General features: G+C 55.8%; 1 long non-coding RNA gene across 1 annotated transcript in view; it reads left to right on the forward strand.

Annotated features, from left to right (window-relative positions):
- Window positions 1-6,000, forward strand: part of LOC129012631 (uncharacterized) — a 28,268-nt gene extending 22,268 nt beyond the window's left edge. Inside the window, exon 3 of the long non-coding RNA XR_008493658.2 lies at window positions 3,746-6,000. This is a non-coding gene — a long non-coding RNA (uncharacterized LOC129012631). The remainder of the gene's footprint in view (window positions 1-3,745) is intronic.

Here is a 6,000-nt window from a genome sequence, read left to right on the forward strand (position 1 = left end):
GTGTTTGTGTGTATGTCATACTCTGTTCAGGCTGCCATAACAAAGTCTGTTTAGGCTGCCATAACAAAATACTACAGACTGGGAGGGCTTAAGTAATAGAAAATTTATTTCTCAAGTTCTGGAGGCTGGAAGTCCGAGATCAAGGTGCTGGCTGATTCAGTGTGTGGTGAGGGCCTGCTTCTGGTTCAGACAATGCCCTCTTGCCCTGTCCTCACATGGTGGAAAGAAGGAGGCAGCTCTTTGGGGTCTCTTTTATAAGGATACTAATCCCATTCATGAGGACTTCACCTTCAGGACTTCATTACCTCCCAAACGCCCCACCTCCTAAAACCGTCACCTTAGGGGTCATGATTTCAACAGATAAATTTTGGTGGGACAGATATTCAGTTCTTAGCTGTGTGCGTGTGTATGTGTGTGTGTGTGCATGCACGTGTGTCTGCATGCACGTGTCTACGTGCTGAGTGTGTTATATAAATTCTGTGAGGCAGATTTTTAGTTGATATTGAGGGCCATAGGCTCCATCAGGGACAAAGGCACATGGTTCTAGCACCTTCCACCAGTGTGCATGTTGAGATTTGAAGCGAATGTGCACTGTGCCCAGAGCCTGTCTGTGACGCCCCTTGTGGTGTTTGCGTTGACTGCAGCCACGCCTTGTACGCCAAAGCACCCTGGGGACAAGAGGGCCTCTCCGTGTCCCTGGAGAAGCTCTGAGCCAGCACTGGGAACCTCTGAAGGCCTTGAGCCTGCATCCACCTGTTCTGCCCCTGCCACCCTGGCCTGCGGGTGGGGATGGGGGCTGCTCAGGGTTGCTAGAGTTAACTGTGCCTGAGGCTTGGTTCTCACGTTTCACTGCCTCTTTTTGAAAGCCACAGTGGTGAGGATTGCAGGGTCCCTCCCTGTGCTGTTCCAACATGTCCCTTGAGCTGATTTTGGCCATTGCCTGTGGGCAGGGGCCATAGGCCCACAGGTTTACCTGACTGGCACAGATTTGGTACAGGGTGGCCCAGGGTACCTGGCCAGGAACTCGGGAAGGCGTCCCCTTCTGATGAGGAAGCTGCATAGCGGTTAGAAGCAGCCCTGAGCTGCAGCTCCTGACGTATACAGTCACTCATCTTATTGAACTGACTTTTCTCATCCCATCCCGCTCTGTGGGGTTAGGGTGACTGTGCTCAGCGGTCATCTCCGTGGGTATGCCATCACAGGGACGCTGTCGTCATGCTCCCCATGTGGCTCTGGGACAGGGTGCCCTGTGCCAGAGCAGCAGGAAGGGCAGTCGGCTTCCTTGCCCCTCTGTGTATCTTTGCTGGCGACCTTGGCACGGCCCCACGTCTCTGGCCTCGGTTGCTTCATCTGTGAAGTGAGGGCCCCGCCCCACGAGAGAGGAGGAACACAGGTGTAGCCGGGGGACCCTGGCCTCAGTGAGCGTCCTCGGACAGGAGTGCAATTGATGATAATGACTATGCAGACAGGTGACAGGAAGGACGCCCCCACCTTGCCGGCCGTGCTGGCCCCTGCGGGCTCCCCTCCGTGGCACCCTGTCTCTGTGGGCTGCCTCCTTTTCCTTGGTCTCCTCAGCCAGCCCTGAGGCCTCTCCCAGCCACAGTGTCACTTCTGCTGCATGACCTCAGGGCTGCCTCGCACCCCTGCCTGAGTTGCCGCTGTCCTGGGCCTTCATTGCAGCTCCTCCTTGGAGCCCTGCCCACACTCGGTGCTCCTCGCAGGTGATGACCTGAAGGCAGGCAGGGAGCTCTGCTTGGTGCAGAAAGCTCAGCTCTGGAAGTTTCCTCCCTGGGTCCTACTTGGTTTCCCCCATGGAGTGCACGTAACTGCCTCCATTTCCATGAGGCCCTCTGAGGCAGGGAAGGCACTTTGTGAACTCTGAAGCCCCTCGCTCCCTGGGTAGCCACATTTCCCTGGGTAGCAGTAGGCCCAGCAGGAGGGTGATGGTATTTACAGTCACCAAGGCTTAGGATTGTTGGGGGGGTCAGGAGGGTCTGGGCTGTCATTGGGGGTGTCTTTTTTCCAACTCCTTTACCCTCTGGGCCGAACATCTCAACACATGCACCACTAGGGCCTGCCTTGGCTCCCTGCCCATCTCAGCTCCTAAGAAGCAGGGACTCCCAAGCATCTGTCACTTAGGTGACACCTGCTCCAGCGTCGCCAGCCTTGCACGGAGCCAAGCTATTCAGTGAGTGCTTGCAAATTGCAACAGGAGGGCAGCTTGGAGTTATCTGTGGCCCTGGCATTGCCTGGCTCAGGCTGGCAGCAAGAGGGCAGGAGCATGGGCTGAACTGGGCCTTCCCTGTTGATAGTTATGAAAGCAGATGCATCCACTTCTCCTTCTAAGATGCTCTGAAGCCAAGCAGCCAGTGTGACAAGGATGGGAGACTTCATCTGCCTGCGGACACTCCCCCTGTGCCCACTGTGTGCTGGGCCCAGTACTGGGTGCAGGGGGCAAACAGGGATGAGCCTAGGGTCTGTTAGGAGCACCAAGCCAGCTTGTGAGCATGTTCTGCCATTGAACAAGCATCTGCCACACCAGGTGGCTTTGCCCTGAGAAAAGGCCCAGAGGAGTCTGGCACAGACAGTGTGCATGTGCCAACTTACGTCCCACAGGCAACCCATAAGGCCGTGCGAGCCTTTTTCTAGTAAAGATGAGGCACAAAGATGTCAGGTAATTTGCTCAAGGTCACACAGCCAGAAGAGGATTGGGAAAGACAGATATGAACTCCTTTTATTGTTCATCTATGGTGCCCCATGCTTCCCTCAGAAGTCCTGGTTTCTGGCCTTGACTCTGTTGGATTTTGCCAAATTTCCATAACGTCCACTTGAATTGCGGGCAGGAAGATTGAACACAATGCGAAGATTCTTTGCACATAAAAGTTCGCAGCTCCACCCAGCCCTGCTCCTTCGTGTTGGTAGTAGATCCTGCTCAGAGACAGGTGTTGCCCCTGGGTGGTTGTCAGCTCCTTTTGTCCCCACAACCACTGAGACTCAGGAGGATGACGTGGTCTTCTGAGGCCCCTGTCCTCTGCATCTCCCAACCCCACCTTCATCTGTGAAGGATGGGCACCATACGGGCCCTGCCTGGCTCTGCTCTTGAATTCAGTCCCTTTACGCTCAAGGGTCAGCCTGTGTCAGACTCAGCAAAGCAGCCCCCAAGGAGGCATCTGCATGCCCCAGTGGCCTCCCTTATCCCAGCTGCTCTTCTCTGCCTGGTCGAATACGAGGCTGGGAGCTAGGGACATAGCAGTGTGGAGAGGAAATTGCTTCCCTCCCCCAGGTACTTGAAGTCCAGTAGGGGTGTGTGCGTTGTGTGTGTAGGGCTTGAGGTCCAGTAGGGGTGTGTGCATGTGTATGTACCTATGTGTGTGCGTGCATTGTTGCATGGGCACATAGTCCACTAGAGGTGTGTGCACATGTGCTCATATGCACATGTAAAAAGTCCAAGATGTCCGTACCTGGTGCCCCGGGAGAAGGTGTGACCTGAGCAGTGTGAGGCAGCAGGTGGGGTGGACAGGCCCAGCGTCTCCATCTGACACGTGGGGTTCTGGATTCAGTACTGCATCTGCCCTGACTGCCCTATGGTCCCAGATGTGGCACCACAGCCAGGCCTCCTCCTGTGGCTGTGGAGGTGGGTGGCCAGACCCAGGTTCGCCTCTCGGGCACTGAGGCCCTGTCCACACTTGTTCTGGCACAGGAGGCCTCGGGCCTGACGTGGTCTCTGACCTGTGTTTGCCTGCAGTGCTAAAGACATAGTGACCCGTGTGCCAGACAGTCAGCTCACGCTGGGCCACATGGAGGATTACAGCTTCACCAAGCCCATCTTCATCCCTAAGAAAGACGGGCTGGGCCTGGCTGTCTCGGCCCCCATGTTCTATGTAAGCAATGTCGAGAAATATGTGTGTAAGCGCCATCCCCTTCAGAGGGCTCTGGGGCTTGAATTGGGAGTGCTGGGGCACCCCCCACTGTGCGTGCTGTTTCCCCGGCCCGACTGTGTCCCATGTGTGCCATAAGCAGGGAAGGCTCAAGGCTCACTGTACTCTGTTCCCAGTGCTTTTAGATCATACTTGTGTCCCACTGAGATGACATGTGACCTGGCAGGTCCCTTGCCCTCCCAGATACTCTGGCTGCAAAGTGGGGGCTGGTCTGGGAGACCCTTTGATTCTGGCAGCTATGAATTGCATTCCTGTGGGTGCTACATGACACCGCCACGCCCGGGAGTCCCTGGTGTTGGCGGGCGCATGTCCCCATCCTGGCTGCCTGGCCGGGCACTTGGCCGGATGCCTGGCCTTCCTCATCTGTACTGTGACCTGCCCCCACGGCACCAGAGTCTCCTCGTCTGGATTCCATCTGGGTTCTAGCCAGTGCCATCGCCATCAGTAGTGCCCATTTTATGTCCTCTTGCAGCTCCAGATCTACTGGGCTCAGGTAGGCACTTGTGGGTGCAGGAAGCACCAGTGGGGATGCCATTTGAGAGCCAGTGGCAGGGAGAGACCAGCACATCTAGCAGTGACCATGATAGGCCAGTGGCCACACGGCCAAGCGTGGAGGCCATGCATGGTTGCAGGGCTTCAAGGTGCTCATGGGGGATGCATGGATGGCTGGCATGGGGAGGGAAAACACTGAACAGGGAAATGCCCAGGACAGGAGCTGGGCGGGCAGGCACACTGTCTTCTTGGTGCTGGGGCTCCGAGAGGACTACCCCCACCACTCTGAGCCTCACTCCCTTCCTCTGGCGCCGCTCGTGAGGTGTGTGCTGGAGATGAAATGAGGTCACCTGTACAAGCCTCTGGGCACATACGGGCACCCATCAGGAGGCTCACAAGTTCAATTTCAGCAGGGGCCTGGGACCACGTCACTTCTCTCGAGCCACATAGCCATCCTGGGGCCACTGAGACTGGGCTCCCAGACTTGTGAGGAGGAAGAGTGAGCACCGTGGGAGCTGTCAGGCATCTCAGGAAGAGGGGCTAGAAAGGTCTCATCCCGGGACCTGGGGTGGAGGTCTTGGGGGTCCATGCAAAGGGGCTGATTCTGTGGGATTCTTACTGAGGAGGAGGGCAGGCTGGGCATGGTTTGAGCTGTGGCAATAGCGCTGTGGCTGACCCTGCCCTGAGCCAGGATCCAACCCCTGGTCTTGCCTGTGCTCGGCTTTGCCGCAGGTTTGCCTGAGTAGAGAGAGGGCCATGGCCATCTGGTGGGCTTGCTGCACGATGCTGGTCTGGCAGCCTTATGTACCACAGCCTTAATGTTCACACTCGCTGGGCCAGTGCTCTTTGTCACCTTCCCAGCCCCAGGCATGGTGCACGCAGTGCACCATACAGGTGAGGGCCTGCCCAGTGTCAGGCATTTTTCTAAGCTCTTCTGATGTGGAAGCTAATTTCCTCCCTCCCACATCTCTGAGAGGTGGGGCCAGCTCTGCCACCAAGGCCCTGGGGTCATCTAATTATGCGGACAGGGGCTGGTTTGTCCCCTGGCCCTGTTCCTTCCACAGCTGTTCCTGAAGAAGCAGGGAAATGGTTCATAGTTTGTATTGCTTCTATGTTTTTCTTTCCTCTTAATTTTTTTTTTTATGGTGAAACTTTTTAAACACACACAAAATTTAACAGTCAGCCGTCATACACCCAGCACTGGAAATAAAAACCCCCAGCTTTCAGCTGATTTTCTGCCTCCCTATGTTTGTTCTCTTGTTGTATTTTAAAAGAAATTCTGGCGCAGGCATGGTACCTCACGCCTTTAATTCCAGCACTTTAGAAGGCTGAGGTGGGTGTTCATCTTGAGGCCAGGAGTTCGAAACCAGCCTGGCCAACGTGGTAAAACACTGTCTCTTCTCAAAATACAGAAATTAGCCAAGTGTAGTGGTGGCACCTGTAGTCCCAACTCCTCGGGAGGTTGAGGCAGGAGAATCGCTTGAACTCGGGAGGTGGAGGTTGCAGTGAGCCAAGATCCAAGATCACACCACTGCACTCCAGCCTGGGTGACAGAACAAGAGTCCATCTC

Source organism: Pongo pygmaeus, chromosome 15 (assembly GCF_028885625.2).
Source record: "Pongo pygmaeus isolate AG05252 chromosome 15, NHGRI_mPonPyg2-v2.0_pri, whole genome shotgun sequence".
NCBI classification, from domain to species: Eukaryota; Metazoa; Chordata; class Mammalia; order Primates; family Hominidae; genus Pongo; species Pongo pygmaeus.